Below are 14,593 nucleotides of genomic sequence, written 5' to 3'. Positions count from 1 at the left end.
GTTCTCTGGGGTCTCGGCTACCCTCGGCAGTCAAGACCCCGGAGAAAATCGGCCTCTGGGGGGCGCTATGGACTTTTTCCACAGCGCCGTTAATTAACGGCGCTGTGGTTTAAGTACCCTTAGCGGCCGCCGTTAAAAGGCGTATCGGCGGTCGCTAAGGGGTTTTCAGGTAACTGATGCCAGGTGCAAATTGTGCCATATACTGCAAAGTATTATCTGACTGTTTGCATACATTATAATAAATGACCCCCTTTAGTGATAAACATGATGCCGCTTTTAATGCAGCTGCAATTTATGTATGATTTTTTTTTTATGAGCAATTAAACTCTAGACATTAATGCAGAATGAAAGCGGCAGAAATAATCTCCCAGCGGCTAATGAAAATAATTACAGGAGGCGATAACCTGCACACAATCCGCATGGTACGCTAGAAGAATGATCGCAAATCCTGTAATTGCTGGTTATATGATGATTATATATGACAAGGAGAATAATAAAGACCCCATTCCGTCCAATCGAATAACTGGAAAACATACGGAATGTCATGGGCCACATGATGTCATTTAATCTATTTTCTGCCTCTTTCTACCTTGGTTTCATTGTCGCTCCTGGTGGGGCGCTCGCCCATATCTGTGAATATACCGTACATATATCTTATATATAAAAAAAAAAATCTTGGAAGAAAGTTCTGGCTTCGTGTCTTGCTTGAGCAAACAGTTTCTGTAAATGGTATTTTACGACCTGCGCTCAGCGGTGGGTGCAGAACATACGGTATCAGCAAAGTGGCGCAGACTCTGTAACCTCAGTGAGGATGAGGGATGGTACGCCATGGGCCGAGTACTCAAGGACCACCGCCGCCTATATAATGAATTGGATGGTTTGGTAAACATGACCCTGCCCCCCGCCGCTCATAAAGCTCCAGACTCATTACACTTCCCCTGCAGCTCCACATCGTGGCTCCATTTAATCAGAAGGACCAGAAAAAGGTTTTCCAAGTACAGATAAAATAAATTGGAATTTAAAGGGCAACTCCGACCAGAGAAGGTATTAACGTCTAAGATATAGGAATCACCCTACAATCACATGGTGGCATCATTTTATGAATCGGTCTTCCGAAAAATCATGTATTTTATCCGGAATGTCCATATCATCATGCTCGGGATAAAGCACAGATTTCGTGTTCTCTTTGCTGCTCAGGGGAAGTGACAACTGTTCTCGGTCGTGGCATAATTTGAAGCTTGTGGACCCCAACGCAAAACATTCAATGGGGCCCCCAATGCAAAACATTCAATGGGCCCCCAACGCAAAACATTCAATGGGGCCCCAATGTAAACATTCAATGGGGCCCCCAAATATTTCTTGTGTTTAATAGTTTAGTTTTGCTCCTCTCAGATGAGGCAAAAGGACTTTTTAATGCCCCTTAAACACCAGAGCTGCCACCTCTGCACCCATTATTCTTACGCCTCTGGTTCCGGGATCATTACTGGATTACAAATGTCACTTTTTACGCCCAATGATTCCATTAACTTCAATCCATCATTGTATCTTCAGATCGAATTAGCAACAATCCATAGACGACAAGTTTGCCGAGGAGGTGCCTGCAGGCTCAACGCCATTGGGGACCATTGGGATATAATTAGAATATAAAGAGATAAACAATTTTAATAGGGACCCCTGCTAGTGATGTTTGATCCCATCTCCTATACTGAGGCAGGTGGGAGCAGCACCTGTTGCCCCTCATCCTTCCCTAAGAACCAACACCCACTTATGTGGCTACTTTTCTTTTTTTTACTTGTTATGTCGGATCAGGACGGAGTTCCACGCACCTGGACGACTTTAATGGCGACTGTTTTATTATCTTGGTATAACCTCATAATACTGGGGTCCTTTTCCCTCATGGGCCCCACAGTTTCAATATAGGTACTAGTATCTGACCAATGTCTTTCCAACCTGACCAATACCAATCCAAATTGGCAAGTGCAAGTGTGACGACTCAACATTTAATCTTAATTATCCAGATGTCTATTTTCAGTAAGCCAGGAGGCATAGACTGTTATGTTTCTGTTGTCTCATCTTGTAGATTGAATTGATATTTGTAAATTTGTCATTTACCTCTTATATCAGCTCTTACAGTTTAATGTACTGTTATCCTTGCAAAACAAGGACGCAGGGTCACTGAACAATGATGTTTGCTAATATGTTGATTTTACGTGAAAAATAATTTTTGCAATTGGAATTCAATTAAAATTTTGCAGATTTTAACTTTTAAAGCTTCTGTGTTGCACTGTCTGCTGCTGGCAGGGCCGCCATCAGGGCATTACAGGCATCACTGCCGTATGGGGCCCGGTGATGAGGAGCAAAAAGGGGGGCCCGAGTGAGCACGCTGGCAGCCGGTCCGGTCCGCGCTCTGCTCGGGCCCCCCCTGACATTTTTATTCAGGCTGCGGCTGCAGTGCCACTGTGCTGTGCCTGCTGTCTCTAAATGAGCCTTGTACCTTTAAGGCGGCGGTGATTCATGGGCCCGCCCGCCGCAAGTAAGTGACGTCACACGCTACCCTGCTCCACTTCCTCATTCCGGGACCAGAGCAGAGCAGCGTGCGGCGGCACACCACGTGGACGGCGGAAGCCGAGGGAGCAGAGAAGAGGCAGCGGGGGACCACCGGACGACGAGGGACCCGGCGGAGGAGAAGAGGCAGGCGGCAGCGGGGGACCGGTCACCAGCAGAGGAGAAGAGGGCAGAGGCAAGCGCCGGCGGCAGCGGGGCCCGGGGGACCGGCAGAGGAGAAGAGGCAAGCACCGGCGGCAGCGGGGCCCGGGGGACCGGCAGAGCAGAGGAGAAGAGGCAAGCACCGGCGGCAGCGGGGCCCGGGGGACCGGCAGAGCAGAGGAGAAGAGGCAAGCGCCGGCGGCAGCGGGGCCCGGGGGACCTGTCAGTGGGGCAGAAATGCTGGACACAGTGGGGCAGAAATGCTGGACACACAGTGGGGCAGAAATGCTGGACTCAGTGGGGCAGAAATGCTGGACACAGTGGGGCAGAAATGCTGGACTCAGTGGGGCAGAAATGCTGGACACAGTGGGGCAGAAATGCTGGACTCAGTGGGGCAGAAATGCTGGACTCAGTGACAGGGGCAGAATGCTGGACACAGTGACAGGGGCAGAATGCTGGACACAGTGACAGGGGTAGAATGCTGGACACAGTGACAGGGGCAGAATGCTGGACACAGGGGCAGACTGTGAGACCCGGGGGCAGAATGCTGGACATTCGGGCAGAATGCGAGACACGGGGCAGAATGGAGATACAGGGCATGATTGGAGACACGGGGCAGGATGAAAGACATGGGGGCATGACTGGAGACAGATGGGGGAGGATTGGAGACAGATGGGGCAGAATGGAGACACGGGGCATGATTGGAGACAAGTGGCTGGATTTCAGACATGGGGGCATGGTTGGAGACATAGGGGGCAGAATGGAGACATGGGGCATGATTGGAGACAGATCGTGCAGGATCATGGGGCAGGATGGATATGATGCAGAAAGATGGGGCAGGATGGAGAGATCACATGGGGCGATCATATGGGGCAGGATGGGGAGATCATATGGGGCAGAATGGATACTCATGAGGGCAGGATGGGAGAACATGTGGCTGACGCCAGGAATGAGACACACGGTGGCCAGGCTGGGGGATATTATTACCATAGGGGCTAATTTAGGGATATTATTACTGCAGTGATGTATTTATTTTATTTTTTGAGGACATGGTTTTAAATGGGGGGGCGGTCCTGTTACTGTGTAGAGTGACACTATGTCGCCTCTTTTTCTTCATGTGGTGTAATGTAGAATGTGGGAAAAATTAAGTAATGTATTCTACAAGCGGAGCTCGAGATAACTGTGTTATTTCCTGCAGAGAGAAGTCCTGGCTGGATTAAATGATGGCGGTCTGTGCTGGATGAAAGATGAAGGACTTCACCTAGAGACGTCACTGGTGAGTCAGTGTGTTACCTATACACTGACACTATACACTGTATACTGTATACAGAGCTCCTGTGTATAATTTCATCATTGATCACTGTATTATCTGTACACAGACACTACTAAGTACAGATCTCCTGTGTATAATGGCACTTATGGTGATAGTATGGTGCTTTTTTTTAATTACTGATCAGAATTGTAGTATTCAGTCACTATGTGGTGGTAATATGTGGTCTGGACATGGTGTTGCGGTATTTGTTCCTTGTATGTGATATTATCCGATCACTGTGGTGGTAATATGTCATCTGGTCATGGTGTAGCAGTATTTGTTCCTTGTATGTGATATTATTGGTCATTTTAAAAATTGAAAAATAAATAAAAATATACCTAAATTGTATTGCATATTTTAACAAATATTTAATAGGTTACAGTAGAGTAGGGCCCGGCCAAAAGTGTCTACCATGTTATGGTGGCGGCTTAAAAAATCTTTTGGCCAAAACAAAAGCTGCTGGCTATATTTATGATCTGGTGATGGGAACTGTTGATGTGTGATAGGTGAGAAGTGGAGTTTTTCCAAGAGAGAGCGGTGGGTCTGTGGACAGTTCGAGGGGTGGAGCGTGGAGGCGGGGCTGGGGTGGAGCCTGGGCGAAGTCTCAAGGGGGCCCCGAAAATTTTGCCAGTATGGGGCCCCGAAATTTCTAGTGGCAGCCCTGGCTGCTGGCAACAGATTGAGTTAACTAAGAATCTATCAGTGAGCTGGTCAAATATTCAGTATGTAACTCTTCTATCAGTCTTTGGGTGCAGTCAGGTGGATGTATAAATCGGTCTGAGATCAGATAGCAATACATGTACTGGCTACTGCTCTCCCAACCAGAGGGTGACAGCTACATACAAATATATGAAGCAGTCATGCTGGCCAGCCAGTCCGTGCATTGCAGTCTGATCTTGGACCGATTTATACGGACGGGGTAGGGGAGCTGAACTTTCATGTTATCATAAATCAAATAAAGTTGATGAGGGAAAAAAATAGATGAAAGAATTACAAAGTGTCGATTACAACCAGCTTACTGACAGGTTCTCAGATAACTCATTCTGCAGCCAGCAGTAAGCAGCGCAATACAGAGGCTGTAGAAGAAAAACCGCTGCAACATTTTTAACAAAACAGAGTTGCAAAAATTAGACGAAACCCAAAATATTTGCATCCAAGTAAAAAAAAAAGTCTGTATCCTTTAAAACCAATTTTCACAGTAAACATACAGTATACTAACTGCATTGACTTCTATCAGATGCAAACGTTGCAAGTCACATCCTTAGACAACCCTTTAGTTCCACTGAGTGCCAATACTAGCTCATGGCATCATGCCCCACGCCCAAGTGTGCCACAAGCAGACAAGCCCCACGTCGCCATCACTTCATCAATATGAGAACTTTCTATTTTATTCCGTGATGTCGTTACAAATATATCCGCTCCTCGAAGATGTTAGAAGCCCAGATCCTGGGAGATGATCAGACGATGACTTTATTATCCTGAACCAGACGCACAATCTGCTCCAAAACGGATGTTCTGAGCACGACGTCAAACACCTCAACAAGTCACTCAGACTAATGATCGGAGCTCGGAGACGAGCGCGGCTTGTCATCGGCTCATTAAAGTAAAGTTGGTTTGGACAGAATAACTGGCACACCTCCTAATGAGCCAGACAGATACCTGCCACAGATGTCTCGTAGGAACCATGACAGGTCCAATTATTAGGGATGACAAGAGCCCCAAACGTGGAGCGTGCACACACAGACGTGGCAGAGCTGTGTTTGCCACAGAGTCCAAACATGATGTTGTGCTTTACTAGGACTGAGAAAACCTAATTGCACTTTGTTGGCTGATCACTATCACCGTGTTATCGTAGCGCCGCAATTGACAGAAAAGGGCCCCTGTGCAAGATCAATAAATGGGCCCTTGGTAGTCCAAGAGCCCGGCGTAATGCACAATTCCCCCTGCTCTGGAGGTGGTAGTGGCCCCCTAACCTCTTGGACCCCTGTACGGCCGCACAGGTTGCACCAATGATATGTCTGCCCCTGAATTCAGCTCTGCTACACATGTAGGGGGCTTCATCAGAGAAAATAACTTTACCTCAATCCCTGCACCCCCTGGAAAGTTACTTTCTGTGATGAAGACCCCTTCGAGTTAAAGGAACCAAAATGTTACTATTATTAAGTTCCCCAATAAAGGAGGCGGCTATATTGGAAGAAAATCGGCTGAAAAGATAACATTTCCGCTATACTGGAAGACGGTCGGGGGTATAGGAAGAAGGGCTATAAGGGATAAGAATCGCTGTATAGGAAGGAACCCTGACATATAAGGAGACAGTCAGGTGTATTAAGAGCAGTTTAACTACACTGCTCAGAAAAAAAGGGAACATTAAACAACACAATGTAACGCCAAGTCATTCGCACGTTGATACCGCGTTCATGCTACTAGCACTTCACTGCGCTCCCCTGGACCCCCAATTAACGGATAGCATTATTCTTGGACACTGAGTCCATTATACACACAAACCTCTACAGTGTGAACTCTGATGAAGGTCCATAAGGACCGAAACGTCACACCTGTACTGTTATATATATATATATATTAAAAGTCTACTCTTATCACCACCGCCTGAGAGCCAAGTTCATCTTCCTATGTAAGGTTTGGGACCCTACTTCTGCACCATTATCTTGGAGTGCCGATATTTCTTCTACTACTAACATCCATGTGTCTGCTCAAACTGTCAGAAACAGACTCCATGAGGGTGGTATGAGGGTCCGACGTCCACAAGTGGGGGTTGTGCTCAAAGCCCAACATCGTACAGGGCGATTGGAATTTTCCACAGAACACCAAGATTGGCAAATTCGCCACTGGCGCCCTGTGCTCTTCACAGATGAAAGCAGGTTCACACTGAGCACATGTGACAGACGTGACAGAGTCTGGAGACGCCGTGGAGAGCGATCTGCTGTCTGCAACATCCTTCAGCATGGCCGGTTTGGCAGTGGATCAGTAATGGTGTGGGGTGGCATTTCTTTGGAGGCCGCACAGCCCTCCATGTGCTCGCCAGAGGTAGCCTGACTACCATTAGGTACCGAGATGAGAGCTTCAGACCCCTTATGAGACCATATGCTGGTGCGGTTGGCCCTGGGTTCCTCCTAATGCAGGACAATGCCAGACCTCATGTGGCTGGAGTGGTTCAGCAGTTCCTGCAAGATGAAGGCATTGAAGCTATGGACTGGCCCGCCCGTTCCCCAGACCTGAATCCGATTGAGCACATCTGGGACATCATGTCTCACTCCATCCACCAACGTCACGTTGCACCACAGATTGTCCAGGAGTTGGCGGATGCTTTAGTCCAGGTCTGGGAGGAGATCCCTCAGGAGACCATCCGCCGCCTCATCAGGAGCATGCCCAGGCATTCTAGGGAGGTCATACAGGCACGTGGAGGCCACGCACATTACTGAGCATCATTTCCTTGTCTTGAGGCATTTCCACTGAAGTTGGATCAGCCTGTAATCTGATTTTTTGCTTTGATTTTGAGCATCATTCCAAATCCAGACCTCCATCGGATATTAATTTTGATTTGCATTGATCATTTTTATGTTCTCTTTATTGTTCTCAATACATTCCACTATGCAATTAATAAAGATTTACAGCTGGAATATTTCATTCAGTGATATCTAGGATGTGGGATTTTAGTGCTCCCTTTAGAAGAAGGCCCACTATACATAAGGTTAGCGGTATAAGAAGAAGACGCGCGGTGTGAGCCGGTTCCGTGTATCTGCGGCTCATTATACAGTTTCAGGCTGTGGGTTCGGCTCCTCTTTGTACGAGGGATATTAATGCATCTGCTCCTCCGCAGCTTCTTGCATATGGAGGAGAAGTGACTCTTTCGATGATTCTCTTGCAGTAATTGGCGGAACATTCGCTCTGATGTGTAATATTGTAAGTGAATAGACTTCCGTGTAGGTCATAGGCCGCGTCAGAGACAGGAAACTACTGCAAATAATGACTGTACTAATGGCGGCTGGCAGCGAGTTACTATGATTATTATCCAAACTGACTCTTATAAAGCCGCTCAGCGCGGCCGCCTGTGCTCATGTAATGCGCGCTGCCGACCAGCATCTTATATACATATCAAATACATAATGTCAGAAAAATTAGATTAAATATTTATAAGCATAATATTTACAGTAGATTAGATAAAACTCTGCTCAATCCAAGTCTAGATCCAGGTTTAGTACAATGGGGGCAACGTTCACGTTCATACATCCCCTAGACCGCTGCCTAGTTTGCCGTGCACCTTTTCCTTATAGGTCTTGGACGTTCACGCTGTGTGGTGTCTCCTGGAAAACAATTGAATGAGATTTTTAAATTTCACATATCTGGTCCCTCTTTCTCCAGACATCATGTGTCAAGGAATAGCTAAGAGGCTCACATACCCATAAGCTTGTCAGCAGATCCCACCACAAACACAGATTTTATCAACTTTATAGTAACTTTTTTACTACCCTATACCAATAGGAGCTTTATCATTACCCTTTTACTACCCTAGACCTTATCATCAATCCCTTCACTGCCCTAGACCACAAGGAACTTTATCATCAATCCCTTCACTGCCCTAGACTGCCAGGAACTTTATCATCAATCCCTTCACTGCCCTAGACCGCCAGGAACTGTATCATCAATCCCTTCACTGCCCTAGACCGCCAGGAACTTTATCATCAATCCCTTCACTGCCCTAGACCACAAGGAACTTTATCATCAATCCCTTCACTGCCCTAGACTGCCAGGAACTTTATCATCAATCCCTTCACTGCCCTAGACCGCCAGGAACTTTATCATCAATCCCTTCACTGCCCTAGACTGCCAGGAACTTTATCATCAATCCCTTCACTGACGTAGACTGCCAGGAACTGTATCATCAATCCCTTCACTGCCCTAGACTGCCAGGAACTTTATCATCAATCCCTTCACTGACGTAGACTGCCAGGAACTGTATCATCAATCCCTTCACTGCCCTAGACCGCCAGGAACTTTATCATCAATCCCTTCACTGACGTAGACCACCAGGAACTTTATCATCAATCGCTTCATTGCCCTAGACCACCAGGAACTGTATCATCAATCCATTCATTGCCCTAGACCACCAGAAACTGTATCATCAATCCCTTCATTGCCCTAGACCACAAGGGACTTTATCATCAATCCCTTCATTGCCCTAGACCACCAGGAACTTTATCATCAATCCCTTCACTGATGTAGACCACCAGGAACTTTATCATCAATCCCTTCATTGCCCTAGACCACCAGGAACTTTATCATCAATCCCTTCATTGCCCTAGACCACCAGGAACTTTATCATCAATCCCTTCACTGCCCTAAACCGCCAGGAACTTTATCATCAATCCTTTCACTGCCCTAGACCACCAGGAACTTTATCATCAATCCCTTCATTGCCCTAGACCACCAGGAACTTTATCATCAATCCCTTCAGTGCCCTAGACCGCCAGGAACTTTATCATCAATCCCTTAATTGCCCTAGACCACAAGGAACTTTATCATCAATCCCTTCACTGCCCTAGACCACCAGGAACTGTATAATCAATCCCTTCATTGCCCTAGACCACCAGGAACTTTATCATCAATCCCTTCACTGCCCTAGACCACCAGGAACTGTATAATCAATCCCTTCTGCTTCACTACTCTAGAGCACAACAGATTTTATCATAAACACGCTCACTACCTTTGACTCCCAACAACTTTATTATCGATTCTTCACAACACTAGACCACCAGGCTTTTTATCATATTCTAATTACGGTAAGTACACTAGGCAATAAGGGAATTTGTGATATACGCAATCTCTGTCCCAAGACACTACAGAATTAACCATCAGTCCCTTGACTATCTTAAATTTATTGGAAATTTTATCATAAGCTAGTTTGTATGACATATGCCCATTCACTATACTATACTATACTAGACCACCAGGGACTTTATAATCAATCCCTTAAATATCCTGACCATTACAAACTTTATAATATACTATTCTAGACCATCAGGGACTTTATCATTAATCTATTCCCCACCCTAGACCACTATGGACTTCATCTAACACCCATGCAGTACTCTACACCACCAACTTTATCATCAACTCTTTACAACCCAAGCCTACTTTGGATTTTGCAGTCAATCTCTTCTCTACCCTACACCTCCAAGGATTTTAGCACTTGCCAATTTTCTACCCTATTTCTATCCTAGACCATTATGGATTTTCTTATCAACTGTGTTGCTAGGGTCGTGCACCCAATCACTCTGCCAGACCACTATGGACCTAATCATCAATGCTTGGCTACCAGTGACCACCTTTTATATATAAAGGACTTTATTATATACAAGTTCAATACTCTATCTATCTATCTATCTATCTATCTATCTATCTATCTATCGATTAATCATCTATCTACCTATCTAGCTAGAAAAAAGAAAGCACAGCAGCACTATGTCTAAGTTTAGCTCATGTGAAAACACAGAAAAACATTAAAAACATATAATCTAGAAATTACTATTTTCAAAAACATTTTTTTAACTTACGAAAATGAATGAAATTGAAGGTTTTTAGCTCATAAATTGGCCAATTCATGTGTGCCCATCAACCATGGCAAGGTGACCTCCCTCTGATGGGTCCCTGCTCTGCTGTACATGCCTTCTCTTGGACTATCAACCTGCAATTTTGGACACTTATGTCTACTCCTGGGTTTAGCCTACAATTTATGGGCAAGTAGAGCTGATTTTCTGTATAATTGTATAATGCAGTCTGGCAGCTTGCACATGTTCACACTTAGGAGGTGCCGGTCAGTTTTTTTTTTGTATATTTAACTATTGGATGTTGGCTGCATCCAATCGGATTCTGCACTCCTCCCATTGACCTGCAGGTGGCCGTAATCAGCTCTACTTGCCGATAAATTGTAGGCTAAACCCAGGAGTAGACATAAGTGTCCAAAATTGTAGGTTGATAGTCCAAGAGAAGGCATTTACAGCAGAGCAGTGACCCATCAGAGGGAGGTCACCTTGCCATGGTTGATGGGCATACATGAATTGGCCAATTTATGCACTAAGAACCTTCATTTTCATTCATTTCCGTAAGTTAAAAAAAAAATTGAAAACAATTTTTTTGAGTATCTACATTATATGTTTTTAACGTTTTTCTGTCTTTTCACATGGGCTAAACTTATACATAGTGCTGCTGTGCTTTCTTTTTTCTATATAAACCAGTCTGGCAGTTTGCACATGTTCACACTTAGGAGGTGCTGGTCAGTTTTTTTTTCTATATTTACCTATCTATCTATCTATCTCTATCAATAATCTATCTATCTATCAATAATCTATCTATCATCTGTTATCTATCATCTATCTATCATCTATTTATCTATTATCTATCTATTATCTATTTATCATCTATCTATCTTCTATAATCTATCTATCTATCGATTATCTATCATCTATCTATCTTCCATCTATCTATTATCTATCATCTATCTATCCATCATCTATTATCTATCCATCATCTATTATCTATCTACCTTACCTCAGGCTGGTTCCCTGTTTTGCTTTTCCTCGGGGCATTCTTTCTCCTATAACCGTGGCTGACTTCTCTAATTATCTCCGCTCTCCTCCCGGGTGGAGGACTCATCCGTCTCCAGCATTTATAGTGTAAATGACTCAGCCCAGGACGGTTCTCGCTGTCACTTTTAGCTGCAGTCGAGGAGCAGACAGAAACGTTGTAGTTTTTTTTTCTGTCTTTTTGCGGCTGTTCTCCTCATTCTCAAACATTTTTTGATTAGCATTGAAATTAAGAGCTTTTCACCTCGCGGCGGTGGCTTCCTCCCCGTCTCACAGTGAAAGTGACTGAAAATCGCTAACATATGACAGCAGTTCAATGCTTGCCTCGAGTCCTTGCTGTAAGGAGGCTGATGATCCCCTCCGGACTGGCGTCCCCATCGCCGCCCGCGCTCCGCACTGTCAGCCTCAACAAAGACTGCAGATATTTAATTAACTGGCGGCTGAACTGCAGCAGACCCCATAGGACACCCCCATAGAATTGAGTCGTTACTCGTTTTCTAGCTTATTATTGTGTCCTGCATTTACATGATTGACCTTCAATCTATTTCTGCTTCCTCGAGGAAAATGTCTTATGCTACTTTCACACTAGCGTCGTGCACTGCACGTCGCAATGCGTCGTTTTGCAGAAAAAAACGCATCCTGCAAAGTTGTCTGCAGGATGCGTTTTTTCTCCGTGCGACGGTTGCGTCGTGTTGTGGCAGACCGTCGGCACCAAAAAACGTTGCTTGTAACGTTTTTTGGTGCGTTGTGTCTGCCATTTCCGACCGCGCATGCGTGGACGGAACTCCACCCCCTCCTCCCCGCAACTCAGAATGGGGCAGCGAATGCGTTGTAAAAATGCATCCGCTTCCCCCTTTGTGCGGCGCTTCCACAGTATGCGCCGGTACGTCGGCCTGACGCACTGCGACGGGCCGAGTACGACGCTAGTGTGAAAGTAGCCTTAAACGGCCAGTGCAGTCTAATGTAATGTAAGTCCTCACCCAGAAATCTGCTTGCTGTCAGTGAATGGACTTGTGTAGTGACGTGGAGTCTGTAAGCAGTAGGCATGGATGAACAGCACTGACTAGCAGAGCCGTATAGACAAAGAATTAATGGAAATTAATAAATGAAGACTTTTAAATACCAGCTGAATTGCGTCGCTTGCGCTCCCTTTGACCGGTCCATTTCACTTTTATTTTGTACAGACAAAGAACGGCTCAGTTGAGATTGCTAGAAGGTTCCCTGGTCGTAGAAAAGCTGAGCTGAGAATACAGGATGACACCTTGCAACAGCATAGCCAAGTACACTTGTGCTCAAAAGTTTACATACCCCGGCAGAATTTTTGCTTTCTTGCCCTTTTTTTCAGAGAATATGAACGATAACACCAAAACTTTTTCTCCACTAGTGGTTGGGTGAAGCCATTTATTGTCAAACTACTGTGATTTCTCTCTTTAAATCATAATGACAACCCAAAACCTCTAAAAGTCCACATACCCTCCTGATTTGGGCCTGATAACATACACAGAAGTTGACACAAATGTGTTTGAATGGCTACTAAAGGTAACATCCTCACCTGGGACCTCTTTGCTTGTAATCAGTGTGTGTGTGCATAAAAGCTGAGTGAGTTTCTGGGATCCAGACAGACTCTTGCATCTTTCATCCAGCCACTGACATTTCTGGATTGTGAGTCATAGGGAAAGCAAAAGAATTGTCAAGGGATCTGCAGGAAAAGGTAGTTGAACTGTATAAAACAGGAAAGAGATACAAAACGATATCCAAGGAATTGATGATGCTAGTCAGCAGCATTCACACTGTGATTAACAAATGGAAAATCAGGGGCTCTGTACAAACAAAACCACGGTCAGGTAGACCAACAAAAATGTCGTCCACAACTGCCAGGAAAATTGTTCGGGATACAAAGAAAAACCCACAAATAACTTCAGCTGAAATACAGGACTGTCTGAAAATTAGTGGTGTGGCTGTTTCAAGATGCACAATAAGGAGGCACTTGAAGAAAAATGGGTTGCATGGTCAAGTCGCCAGAAGAAAGATTATACTGTGCAAATGCCACAAAGTATCTCGTCTACAATACACAAAACAGCACAGAGACAAGCCTCAAAACTTATGGAACAAGGTAATTTGGAGTGATGTGACCAAAATTAAACTTTTTGGCCACAACCATAAGCAGTTGCTTCCACGATCTCAGTTACCTATCTGCCTGCGTCTTCCAGTACCTCAGCTACCTATCTACCTATGATTTCTAGTACCTCAGCTACCTATCTACCTATGATTTCTAGTACCTCAGCTACCTATCTGCTTGCAGCTTCTAGTACCTCAGCTACCTGTTTGCCTGCGGCTTCCAGTACCTCAGCTTCTTATCTGCCTGGGTCTTCCAGTACCTCAGCTAACTATGTGCTTGGAGCTCCCAATACCTCAACTACTTGTCTGCCTGTGGCATCTAGTACCTCAGCTACCTATCTGCCTGCATCTTCCAGTACCTCAGCTATCTATCTGCTTGAAGCTCCCAATACCTCAACTACTTGTCTGCTTGTGGCATCTAGTACCTCAGCTACCTGTCTGCCTGTGGTTTCTAGTACCTCAGCTACCTATCTGCCTGTGGTTTCTAGTACCTCAGCTACCTATCTGCCTGTGGCTTCTAGTACCTCAGCTACCTATCTGCCTGTGGCTTCTAGTACCTCAACTACCTGTCTGCCTGTGGTTTCTAATACCTCAGCTACCTATCTGCCTGCGGCTTCTAGTACCTCAGCTACCTGTCTCCCTGTGGCTTCTAGTACCTCAGCTACCTGTCTGCCTGTGGTTTCTAGTACCTCAGCTACCTATCTGCCTGTGGTTTCTACAACCTCAGCTACCTATCTGCCTGTGGCTTCTAGTACCTCAACTACCTGTCTGCCTGTGGCTTCCAGTACCTCAGCTACCTGTCTGCCTGTGGTTTCTAGTACTACAGCTGCCTGTCAACCTGTGACTTCTAGTACCT

This window comes from Ranitomeya imitator, chromosome 9, assembly GCF_032444005.1.
Source record: "Ranitomeya imitator isolate aRanImi1 chromosome 9, aRanImi1.pri, whole genome shotgun sequence".
In the NCBI taxonomy this organism is placed as follows: Eukaryota; Metazoa; Chordata; class Amphibia; order Anura; family Dendrobatidae; genus Ranitomeya; species Ranitomeya imitator.
The sequence above is the reverse complement of the archived record's forward strand: the minus strand, read 5'-3'. Positions refer to the sequence as shown.